The sequence below is a fragment of the Desmodus rotundus genome, chromosome 11 (genome assembly GCF_022682495.2).
Source record: "Desmodus rotundus isolate HL8 chromosome 11, HLdesRot8A.1, whole genome shotgun sequence".
NCBI lineage: Eukaryota > Metazoa > Chordata > Mammalia > Chiroptera > Phyllostomidae > Desmodus > Desmodus rotundus.
The window spans coordinates 18,570,557-18,583,221 of record NC_071397.1 but is presented as its reverse complement, the minus strand read 5'-3'; the positions used below and the strand labels follow the sequence as shown (position 1 = coordinate 18,583,221).

Genomic DNA, 12,665 nt, shown 5'->3' with positions numbered 1-12,665 from the left:
TCAAACATGATTAGTTGTAGTTGTAGCTACATGGAACAATAATATCGAGCTGCCCAAATTAACTAGCCATCTAATATTAAGTATATATTTAAAACCAATAAATGCCAGCTACACAATCATCAGTTTTAAATTTCACAAAAATATCATTATTGAATATTTATTCCAAAGTACTTTTTGTTAACAATCAGTATTTGGATTTTTTTTTTGCCTTTATAGTTTACATCTCTGTATATAACAAAGTTCCATTCTCACTGATAATTTTGTTAATTGATAAATCTACATGAAAAGGCAAACTTATTCCTATCAAACCTACCTCTTCTAATTACCAGTAAATTCTAAAACATAAACACTTTCCAAGGCTTTTGTTTTAAATACCACAGCACTATTTTGCTCAGAAATCTAACTATAGTGTTCCTGGTAGAAATATTTTAAGAATCACTTCTCAGTCTATTGAAAGCAGGTATTGACATTAATAAATCTGGTTACCTGGAAAGAGTTAGGGATGCTGAGCAGGCTGGCAATCTGTAAGTCTTAGACTCTGCTGCCCATACTGTATTATATCCAGCAATGTGTGTGTATATATATATTTTTTTCAAATCAGCATGTGATGTGTAGGAGATGGGTGAGCCTTCAAACTCTGCAAAAATAAGTTCTAGAGGTTTTTAATGACATTCAGTGGAGCAGGATGTAGGCATAAAGGAATTCGAGGCACACAAAGAATCTTTGTCGCAGCACATACTTATTAAAATGTTTTGCTGTAAAAATAGAATGCCCTCTTTCTTTCTGGAGACATTTCCTAAGGCCCATAATGCATCATTTCAATCTCTCAATATGCTTACTAGTAAAAATGCAATATATTTTTCTTCAGGACTTCAAATTTTACTTAAATTATTTTTTTTAATATTTTTCCTTTAAAAAGTGACAGGAAAAAATAAAACAAAATGAGCCCATCTTTGAAATAGTGTTTTAGGGAAAGAAGAATGAATAATCACTAAGTCCCCTTAACATTGTCCATGAAAATATGCAGGAGATTTTTATCTCAAAAAAAATGGACTTTTACAAATTCATTACTTTTAAAGAAAAATTTGATTTTTCTAGACTACTAACCATGAGCTCAGCAGCCAAACAACTGGGTTTGAATCCCAGCTCTGCCAGTTAAAGCTGTGTGACTTTAGACAGATTACTTAACCTCTCCCTGCCTCAATTTTCTCACCTGAAAATATGGACAAGAGAAGCTATCTCAGGGTTGAGGTGAGATGCATTAGTACACAAAAGCCCTAGGAACAGTACCAGACATAGAATAAGCATTCTATAAATATTAACTTATTATCAGCTAGTACTAACAATAGGATGGCCATATATGTTTTACTAGTTCATCTATTATTTCTTCTTTCTTCTACAGATTCCCATAGCCCATTTCCAACACTCTTTTTTTAAAAAAGATTTTTATTTATTTATTTTTAGATACAGGGGAAGGGAAGGAGAAAGAGAGGGAGAGAAACACAGAAGTAAGAGAGAAACATCAATCAGTTGCCTTCCATACCCACCACAACCAAGGCCCAAACCCGCAACCCAGGCACATGCCCTGACCAGGAATCGAATCTTTCGCTTTGCAAGATGATTCCCAACCAACTGGGCCACACCGGTTTGGGCGCCACACTCTTAAAGGTAATCAATGAACGACCTCTTAACTGCTCATATCATTGATGTTTTTTCTGCAATTCTGTGTTAATGACATTGTTGGCTCCTTTCATCTTCAAGAAAGTCATTCTCCGTGTCTTCTCTGAACCTCCCTGCCCTGGCTCTTCCCCAGTGACTGCTCTGAGTCTTTCCCTCCTCAGAGAAAGAGTCCAGAGACTCAACACTTAGGACCTCCTCCTCCCTTTGCCTGAGTTCTCTCCTCCCTGACAGCTGTCCTCTACTCTTGTGGTTTCAACAGTCACGAGTCCAGCGGGCTCTCCGAGTCCACCTCCACTTTTTCCCCCTCTCCCGAGCACCAGCTTCTCCTCTTTGATATTTCACTTGATGGCTCTAGCAGGAGCACCATCGTGAAAGTGGTTGGATTGGGGAGTTTGGAAAACATAAGCCTGAGGCTTGGCTCTGTGGTTTACAAGTTGCATGACCCTGTCCATTTATAGACTTGAAATCGCCATTTCCTCATCCGTAATAGATCATTTAGAAAACCTACCTCACAGGCTCCATTAAGGAACACAGCAGACGGAAAGTATTCGACATACTGCCTGGTGCATAGAAAACACTCATGATATATTAGAGGATTATCAACACTAATGCCCAACTAAATATGTCCAAAAATGTTTTGACATTTTACACACATATATAAAAAAGGACTCTTCTTTGCCATAATTTCTAGAAATGTTTTACTGCCACCATTATTTTCAAGACACCAGAGTTTAGCTTTTTTATTATTTTGTTTCACTTGTTTCTATCATCTGAAATAAAATATAGTAATATATTCTTCAATTATAATTTAAATTTTCATCAGCAGTATACATTGCTGCCCAGTTTAAATTGAAGAATGGTAATACATTCTTCAAATGTAATATAAATTTTCCTCAGCTATGTACATTGCTGCCTAGTTTAAAGGTTATATTCTGGGCAACTTCAGGCAAATCATGACACTATGAAATACTTGTCTAAATATAGTTATGAATACATACATACTTTATTTCAGAATTTATTTAAAGAAATTAAAGTGGTATGTCTTTGCTCTTATGTTTATTTGTAAGTCTAAAATACATCTTTAGAGTGATTTTAAATAACAAAAACTGTCAATATAATTTTGAAAAAGAAAAGATTATATTCTACAGCCTCCCTTACTGGTAGGTGTGGCCATGAGATTAAGCTGTGACCAATGAGATGTAATTAAAAATAAATCGCCTTAAAATGGTATGCAATAATCTTCTTTATCTCATACTCCATCCTGCTCTCTGGAGTCTGGATGTGATGGCTGGATCTCTAGCAGCCATATTAGACACTGATGATAAAAGTTTTACTCTGGAGATGACAGAAAGATGCATGAATTGGCAGGAAGAGCTCCCCATCAAAGTAGAGACTGACAATCTCTGAGCTATTTTTTGTGTGAGAGAGAAGTAAGCATCTATAGTGAGGTTTCTTTCTTGTCTACATCCAGATATAATCTTAAGTGAATTAACAACATTTTAATTTCTAACTCTGCCCTAACATGCGCCCTTCATTCTAGCCAGGCCAGTTTCTTCAGTCTCCAAACTTACTGTGGCTCAGATTACTCTATTTTTCTGTATTTTAGTCTCACCCTCAAGTATTAATGTCTTGGGTTTGCTCTACCAGAAAGTTTGAGTTTGCTCAGATACAGACTCCTGATGGATATAGGCTCTACCAGGAGCCTATATCTGAGTTTTAAAGTACTTGACTCCCTCCCTCTCAACTGCGTGTTGTAGCATTTATATTTTGTCCCACATCACAATTATCCCCATAAGATAGTCTTGTCTCTTGGATTATTTGTAAAATAATTAATAATTAATTAGCTGTAGGGTAGTTTCTCCCAAAGAAGATCCTAAGATAAAGTTCAGGATGCCAATTGCTTACGAGGGATTAACACTAGTGAGAGAAAAGGGACGGAAGAGGATGGGGCAGGCAGAAAAGTTACACTGTGATTCAGACCCAGCAGAGACAGGATAATTGGGTAGGGAGCTCAGGGGTGAGTAACGCCATGACAGTATCCCATGTCTCTTTGCAGATGAGGCAGACCCTGAAGGAGGTGACAGGTGGAAGCTGTCTGACAACCACAAGTCCTGCAGCTCAGCAGCCAAACCTTCCTCACAGAGGATTCTGGGTACCACATCTCTGTGTTTACCACCCTGCATCTAGATTTTACACTTCTCTTACCAAAACCCCAATTTTAATGTTAAACCAACAATAGGTGTTTGATAAATACTTCATTAAAACACAATCTGCCTGGCCTAAGAAATAAACTCATGCCCTAGAAGCTCCTGCACAAGAAAAATTCTTTTCAGAATAGTTTCTTTCTGCATCCTAGAACCAGCATTGACTTTGCAAGGGTTAAGTCCCCCTTGTTTTGCAGAGCATGCCTTTCTTACTTGACTCCATGTAACATGTACCACCGTGCTAGCTGTTGGCAGGCCTCCAGACGCATTCCATCTGAAGTGTGAGCTACTGAGGAGAGCCGCCTATTTGACTTAATTCCTACGAGAAACACTGTGCTCCTGGGAAAATAGTCAAGGGAGAAAACTTGCCCTTCGTCTTGATATCATGAATGCAAATTCACTGAGAACGCTTAGACTAAGCATCCCCAGTTGTTATTTCCACTCTTCTTTTATATGCTCCAATTGTCTTCCACTCTAAGCTTGTTTGAGGATCTCTACTGATTCTTATAAATTTGTCTCTTTCCTTTGTGAAGGGGTGAGTAGGAAATGATGTAAGAAAGCAGCCTACTTGGTTGTTTACCTTTCTCTCCTACTGCAATCCTTCTATCCACTCCCAATTGTTCTCTAGGTACAGCAAGAGCTTGTACAGGATTGTGGAGGGAAAGGAGCCCCAGAATAGAATGAGGTTTGACTCTGGACGTTGATAAATAGGACAGCAGCAGGGGGAAGGAGCACCAGGGCTAAGTAACAATAATAGGCCAGTCTTAGGATTAGTTGAGATCCATCCTTCCACCTTCTTGGTCCTTTATGAGTAGAGGGAGCAAAAGTCTGTGTTCCCTTGATGTGTCTGCATTACGACTGATACTTCTATTTCAGCCTAAAGATAAGCAAGATTGAGCAATCACAAGGTGAGTTCACTTTGTGTCCTGCCTGCTGCAAATCTGCCTGTATCTTCTCCTACCCACTGCTTCCCAGAATACATCTTTAGGGTAATTTAGCCACTTTAAGAATCACTCCCATCTGTTCTCTGTGACAAAGATAGCTACTTCAATAGATCGGAATCTTCGCTGGTTGGTAGGGGAGGGTGGGGATGCTGGGGACTGACACACACTCTCCAGAAAAGTCACCTAAATGCAGTTTCCATTTTTAATTCCATACTTGAGTATTTTTGAAATGTTTGTGTTTGGATGTTTTCTTCATTCCCCTGAGCCAGAAGGCCTTGTCAGGAAGTCAAACTTCAGAAGTGACAAACTGCTCTGATCTTATATGGGTAGTTTAGTTGCCAGGGAAACTGCTTTAAAGGGAGAAACAGATCCTATTTGTGAATTTATAACAGAGAGAAAACAGATGCTAAGTTTTGGGGTGAGTCTCGTTGACTTTGGGACATATTTGGGGTCCATGTATGATAAGGATAGGTTACATTTTTTGGACATAGATACAGCAAAAAACTATTCACTTTGTAGGAAATTTTTATACTACAGCCAAGAAATTGTAAATAAAAAATATTTCCTTTCCTTCTCTTAGCTTTGTAAATCTTTAAAAAAAAAATTGGTCCAGGCAAGATTAGCATATTTTCCCCAGGAAATCCATGGGATCCAGGTTAATGACCGGGGTTCATCTCAAAGCCCCACACAGGTGAAGGCCTCTGGCACAAACTGAGAATGTAATTTTAGGAAGAAAACAAAAGTCCATCATGAAAAATTAAGTATGAAGAGATCGGTGGCCACTTTTTGCAGAAAAGGACAAGAATCAGGTCTGGATTTCCCTTTAAAATACCTCTGCCCTTCTGCTGATTAAACCCTAAAATGTCTAGAGCTTCTTTTTTTTACCTTCTAGCAAGTTGCAGATCCTTTCTGGGAAAATAATACTAGGGAAATAAAAATGTTAAGTTGGTACATATTTGGGCAATATAAGGATTGGTTTTTACAATAGGGTAATAGAATTTGAAGCTGGTAGCCAAAGAAAAGATTATTTTCATCATCATCATTATCACTGTTAACATCATCATCATCAGTTATATTATTAGCATGAGCATTATCATAATTCACATCACCTTAATCTTCATTACCGCTATATAATAAAAGTAGCTATTCTTCTTGGGGTATTTACTATGTACTAGAAATGGTAAGTGCTTCACATTGTCATCAGTTCTCAAGAAGTGGCAAACGTTTTCTGTAAAGGTCCAGATAATAAATATTTTAGGCTCTTTGGATCATTCTGTCTCTGTCACCACTACTCAGCAGGGCCACTGTAGGGTAAAAGTTGTCATAGAAAATATGCAAATAAATGGGCCTGCTGGGGTTCCCATTCAACTGCATTTACAAAATCAGAGGTGGGTGAGGTGTAGCCTGTTACTGCTAGTTTATCAGCCCCTGCACCTCATAAATATCTTTATGACGCTGTGAGGTTGGCAGGGGCATCCTCATTTCACCAATGAGGTAACCAAGCCTGTCAGTGGCAGACTAATTTGTCCGCAGTCACACAGGGAGCAGACGGAGGGGAGGGCAGGGTCAGAGCCTAGGTCTAACCATCGCCAAACCACCGGCTACTGTTCACCATCGTGTCCCAGAGTGCAGTGCGTGCACCCCTGGCTCTCATTCCAGATTTTAGGAGACACAAGTATACACATTTTAATAGTTTCCTTTATTTTAGTATGTATGAAAAAATATGAACAGCACTTCCAACCTTTGATTTTACTAATGTTATTTCTTCCGATGAAACATAAGAACAACACTTATATAATCATGTTCAAGTCTTTCTACTTTTTAAAAATAAAGGAAAAATTATAGCTGATGTTTGACAAGTAGGGAAATATTTTTAAATACTTTCAGTGTATGTATCATTTCAGTCTTTCAAAAGCTTTTATTCTTGTCTCACATTTGATCCTCACAAAAAGCCTGGGAGGAAAGACGGTGCGATATTATTACCCCCATGTTGCAAAAGAGAAATACTAAGGCCAAAAAGGTTAAGTGACTTTCTCAAAGCACACACTGTGCCAGTGGCCTGAGGAGGAGCAGAAAGTTCTGGCACCTGTCCCTGAGATTCCTCCTGTAGTGTTGCCCACATGGGGTCTCCAAGGCTCGGAGCATCCATAGCCAAACTCAGGAAATTTGGGTTCTCCCGCCACCATGCCAAACACATGAAGGTGACTAAAAGCCAACAACATGAGTCAGGCTTCTTGGGCCAGGCATGTCACAGAGAACCAGCAAGTGGGTGTGCGCGTGTGCAGGGGGAAGGCTCGCCTCCCAATTTCCACCGCAGCACTTTAAAGTCTTTCTGAATTAACTATAAATCATACTACAAGGGCCAAGTGCTAAATGACTTGACTCTGAAATTCCGTGTGTTTTTAAAAGAACACTCACTTTGACTGTGAATGAGCTATTTGACCTGGAGCAGATTAATGCCTGTTTGTTTGTTTGCTTTTGGTTTTTTATTGTTGTTCAATTACAGTTGTCCCAATTTTCCCCCATTGGTCTCCCCTGCCCCACCCACTCCCCCCCACTCCCACAGTCAATCCCCACCCTGTGTCCACATCCACAGACCTTTTAACGTGTTCCTTGACTAGACCCTTCCCCTTCTTTGTTTTTTAAAACACAATTTGTGACTATGAACGAGTCCTGTTCAGCATTTTTAAGATGAATTAGAAAAGAGAAGAATAGAATGGAACAGAATCAAATTTAATAGAAAATATCCAAATAAGCACTATTTTAGAGACTATGTTTAAGATTTACATAAATACACACACATGGGCTCACACACACTGGTTTTGTGGTTAACAAATCTGAAAGCCATGAACCAGATGATCCGAGAGCTTTGTCCAACTTTAAGATTTAATAACTCTGTAACCTATTCTTCCCTCAGGACAACAAATCAAACCATACAGTGAAGTGATTGAAAGTCAATAGAATTATATTTCTTAGAAATCCTCTCAGCATCTCAAAATCTTGCAACTATTGAGAAACTATAACCATTCTTTATGAAATCTGTTATATTATGAGTCATATTATAATGCTATTCATGCCATTATAATACTATTAGTATATTACTAATATAATACTTTTGCTGTATTATAAGTATAATGTAATTATACCTATATAAATATACTAATATAAATATACTAATATATTTATATAGGTATAATATAATTATGTAGGTATAATACAATTAATATGTTTATATATAGGTATAAGTATATTATGTTATACTAATATATTAATATATTAATATATTAATTATAAAGACATTAAATATATTTTGATTGGGAAAATATGATCCACAAAGAAATAAGTTCTGAAAAACCTGCCTGATTCTCATGGTACTATTTGCCTACATATAAATGAAACAAGACCAAATAAGATGTTCCATGGCCTGTCAGGTATGAGACCACATCAGAGTGAATTAAACATATACCAAGATATGTAAAAAAGGCAAAACTTCCCAGTTTTTGTTTCCATTTGAAGGGTACAGCATAGGCTACTTGTAGGCCAATATGTTCCAATTTGCACTGAGATGGCAACTCACCAGTCCGCAGAAAAATCCAGCCAAGAGAATGCAGCCCTTTTGGTTCCACTTCCATCTGGAAGCCCCACAGGAAACGCTGCCTCATTTGCAGAAATGGTAGTGCCAGGGGATGTGACAAATTGAATGAAAAGGACAGGAAAGACACTTCAAGAATCCACTCTCTGAAACTGAAACCCATTCTATTTTTAATCCTCCCTCTCGGGTATTTGATTCCAGATCCTAGTCAAGTCATGTTGTGAAACGTATCCAGGTTGACAAATTATCGGTGCTGCACTTAGCTGCAATTTCCCTTCTGAGAGCCATCGTCATGGATTAGTATTCAGACACAGAAGCTCGGTTCAATGCCAATTTTGCTGAATAGAGAACTGACTCTGAAAACTGAATAATTAAAAAGTAGGAATCATGAAATTAGTGAAGTACCAACAAGTGAGAGGGTAAATAAGAATATCTGAATGTGCTGAATGTTTACAAGTTCTCAACAACAAGGGTGAGTGTAATTAAAAGAGATGCATGACTAGACGCCGCAGGTTTAGAAGGATCACGAGAGCTGATCCCAGGAGCACAGGCTGAGCTCGCGGGGCGGTTCCCAGACACTGAAGGTCATTTGTTTCTCCTCCCTCAGTGACGGGATGGTTAGATTCCATTGGCAGTAATAAAAATCACCATTTATTTGGAACGCCTCCATTTATCTTCCACAAGATTTCAAAAGCACACCCTTACTTCTATCGTATAGACAAAGGCTAATCCAGTCTCCTGGCCAGTTCCTTGAATAAGCCCTTTCCACTCTCCATTTTCTCCTATATTCACTTGGTAAGTAATTTATCTCAAACAATGTCAGTGAAGAATGCCTACATTGGACACACTGACATTCAATAGAAAAAGAGAGTTTTTAGTTCAAACTTCACTGAGTAAGACTTTAAGAGGCACCAGGTATCAGACGTCCCCTAAAAAGGAATAGAGATTTTATAGTATTTAGTTTTCCATATTTGGTAAGTGTATTTTAAAAACAAAAATTTAAGTCAATGTTGTAATTTATGAAAGGAATGTATGTTCAGGAATAAAATTCCAATGGCCTAACTTTCATTTATCAACCCACAAGTCCTCCACCTGCGACTACTTTGCTCCCCCCACCACCGGAGACTTTTTTGGTTGTTACAAAATGGGGGAGGGGTGTCCCATGGCATCTAGTGGGCAAAGGTTAGGGACATTTCTAACTACCCCACAGTGCACTGGGCAGCCTCCCCCAACACTGACCTACCAAAATGGCACTAGTGTGGAGGCTGAGAAACCCTGCTCTAGCCAGGTGACTTGCTCCCCAATATCAACCTCAAGTCCATGGAATTCAAATCCATGCTTAGTATAATTGCAGATCACTCTATGACTCTATGACTTGGAAGTTCAGAATTGCTTGAGAATTTTAAAGTCATGCATGCCCAAACCATCTGTTATACTATCTTGTGTGTGTGTGTGTGTGTGTGTGTAGGACTCTGTCTCTCTCTGTCACAGACATATAATACTTAACCCAGATGGAGCACCCTGCACACAGCTGGTGCCCATACCAACCATTTGCTCCAACTGAGGGGGTCAAAATGACTGTCTTGGAGTCAGAAGGACTAAATTTTAATGGTCAAAGGAAATTGTTCTGTATAAAAAGTGAAAATAAAACCAAATTAAAGTGAAACGCTTAGAATAAGTGTGTCAAATATGCTGACTATGGAGGTGTGAGTATCTTCCTGAGAAAGACTGAGTAATTTGTAAATCTAGTCGACTCGAACAAAGAACAGGTATCTCCAAAGTAAGTATTATGCATAACTTCCGCGCCTTGACACATCCTTATAAAATAGTTGGTGTACTTTCTGTAACGGTCTGAGCACCTTCTGCCAGAGGAGACACGGTGGGGGGCATTATCACCCTAGGATGACGAGTTGAGGAGAAACTTAAATCCCTCAAGGATCAGATTCTGTCTGATGATAGGAAGGTGAATTTGAGAACTGCTTATTTTTCGTTTTACTTTTAATATGCAACAGCACAAGAAAAGTAATAAAGAATCAGAAAACAAATAAAAACCGATAGATTATTCAACTCATATGCATCTCTCTAAGAATGATACTTCCAAATTAGAGACAAGGTTATTCAAAACCTTGATATGGAGAGGTACTATCAGTAAAGATTAATGAGGAATTGGTTATGGTAGTATGGGCACCATGAGAACCCTACTGCTGTGAGGAGGTTTAATTCAAGAAAATAAGACAAATGCACTGGATCAAATCCAATTTAATTCAGAGAATATACTGACGGCCTACTTTTGCTACAGTCCCATAGTTTTCAAAAATGTTGAAGTATGGCAGCAGTTCAAACTAAATACTTAAAAAATGTTCAATACAGATTTTAGTTTACAAATAAACTCAATATTGGGTTTCATTCAGGGGTCAGGAAATTCTTCAAGTAAATTTGCTGTTATGGGGCAGTGTTTTGTTTTTCAAGATGCTGTTTCAAGGGCATTCGATTCCGATTCCTGAGAGACTCAGAAGGTCAGGCATGAGTAGCCTGTGAAGGACGGCCTCAGAGCTTGCGTTACGTGGCACAAGCAAGCTCATCCATTAGAAACGCGGCTGTCCTAAATCCAGGTCCTTCAGCTAACCCTCACTGCTCAGAACCGAAACGTGTGTTCCATCACATTCTGTACTCCAGTAAAAGAAAAGCATGGCTTCCACTCCTGGGAGTAAAATTACCTTGTGGCCTGGGGACACAAAACTTTTCAGGTGACATAAAAGACTAAGCAGTCCAAAATTCAAGCTCAGCTAAGGTAATTCTCAATAGCATTGACATCCAGAAAACAGGTATTTTCGCCTTATTATTATTGAAATATTATTATTGTGAAAGGACTTCTCTGTAGAATAACTGAAGTTATGTAACCCAGCATGGCTAAATGTGTATACAAGCTCTGCAAATTAAACACGTGTCTTTTGAATCCTGAATCAATTAATTACTAATACAACTAAAACTATTGGTGAAAATCAGGTTTCTTTAAAAAAAGATGTTTATGTTGTACTTTTACATGTTCTTTTTTGGGGGGAGCACAATTTTTTCTTAAAAATCCACCATAATTTTGGCTAAATATTATATTTTCTTTCTATTTTTTTAGGTTCCACTAGAAACAGTTCAAATTCTTTGTCATTGACCCCAAGTTTTTTTAATTTGTAGAAAAATGTTAATTTTTAAAAATCTCAAGACAAATTATTGAGTTATCATCCATAACATAATAAGGAGCATGCCCATTAAAAAAGACGAAGAAAATTCCTCCAGCATGGGTCAGTGTCCTCTATCACGCTGAGTACAGAGCAAGCACTTAAGTGTTTATTAAACACTGCCTGGAGGGGGGATGCCCTGGTCTTAGGGTACTAGGATATAAAGATTGTTTAAGCTGAGCTAAGGGTATCAAAGGGCGTACTGGAACAGTGGTCTCCAACGTTTCTGGAGTATGCACCCATCAATAAAATAATCTGAGCACATGCTTCCACTATATGAATATTTATTATCTTATGTATGTAATCCTGCACAATGTATAATGTCAAACATGCACCTAAATGGAAATTAAAATGATGAAAATAAAAATTAATTCAGATTATTAACTTCTCGCCATGCCCTAACGGATTGCCTGGTACAGCCACTGCGATGTGCTCACTCACTCTGAGAACACTGCAATAGGAACGATCTACGCTGTTCAAGGGTGGCAGCTGGTTGGTACCACACCATGTTTTCTGCGCCTGGCAGGGACTGGTAAACGATACCCACCGAAGCTGAAAGGCAATTTACCCTAACATACAAGATACAGCTATGCTTTGGGAGACATTCTTTGATACTCCTGTAGTTCAAAGAATGGGCTAAGAGATGGTGGGGGTGGGTAGCATTTATCTTCCTGTACAAGGTTAAGTAATGACACAGTCTTTACGGCCACTCAGGCTCACTGGCCTTTTTCAACTCTGGTGCCAAGGTTGTCTCATGTGCCACAGAATGCCAAGGAAAGCAAAAAAGGTTAAAATACTTGCCAGTGCAAACCCGTGTGCCTTGCCCTGTTTCTCAGGTCTCCCGCTTGGTCACATTCTCAACTCTTTCTCCCTGAACCTCCAGCATCTGACCTTCGACACGTTCAGGGAGTTTGACGCCTCAAAGACCTCTCAGAAGTTTCTCTTTTTCCATTGGATTTTCTTCAGAAAAGACAAACTATTTTACCTCAACTCCAAAACCACCTGGCTTAAA

General features: G+C 38.6%; 1 protein-coding gene across 11 annotated transcripts in view; it reads right to left on the bottom strand.

The window, feature by feature from the left end:
* The window catches only part of MLIP (muscular LMNA interacting protein), a 225,113-nt gene that overhangs the window by 134,436 nt on the left and 78,012 nt on the right, over positions 1–12,665 (bottom strand). Inside the window, exon 1 of one of the 11 annotated variants that reach the window (XM_053914204.2) lies at positions 487–630. The exons of the other annotated variants lie outside the window; for them this stretch is intronic. The gene's annotated coding sequence lies outside the window, so the exon portion shown is untranslated. Of the gene's footprint in view, positions 1–486; positions 631–12,665 lie in introns of those variants that run through there. 11 annotated transcript variants of the gene reach the window in all.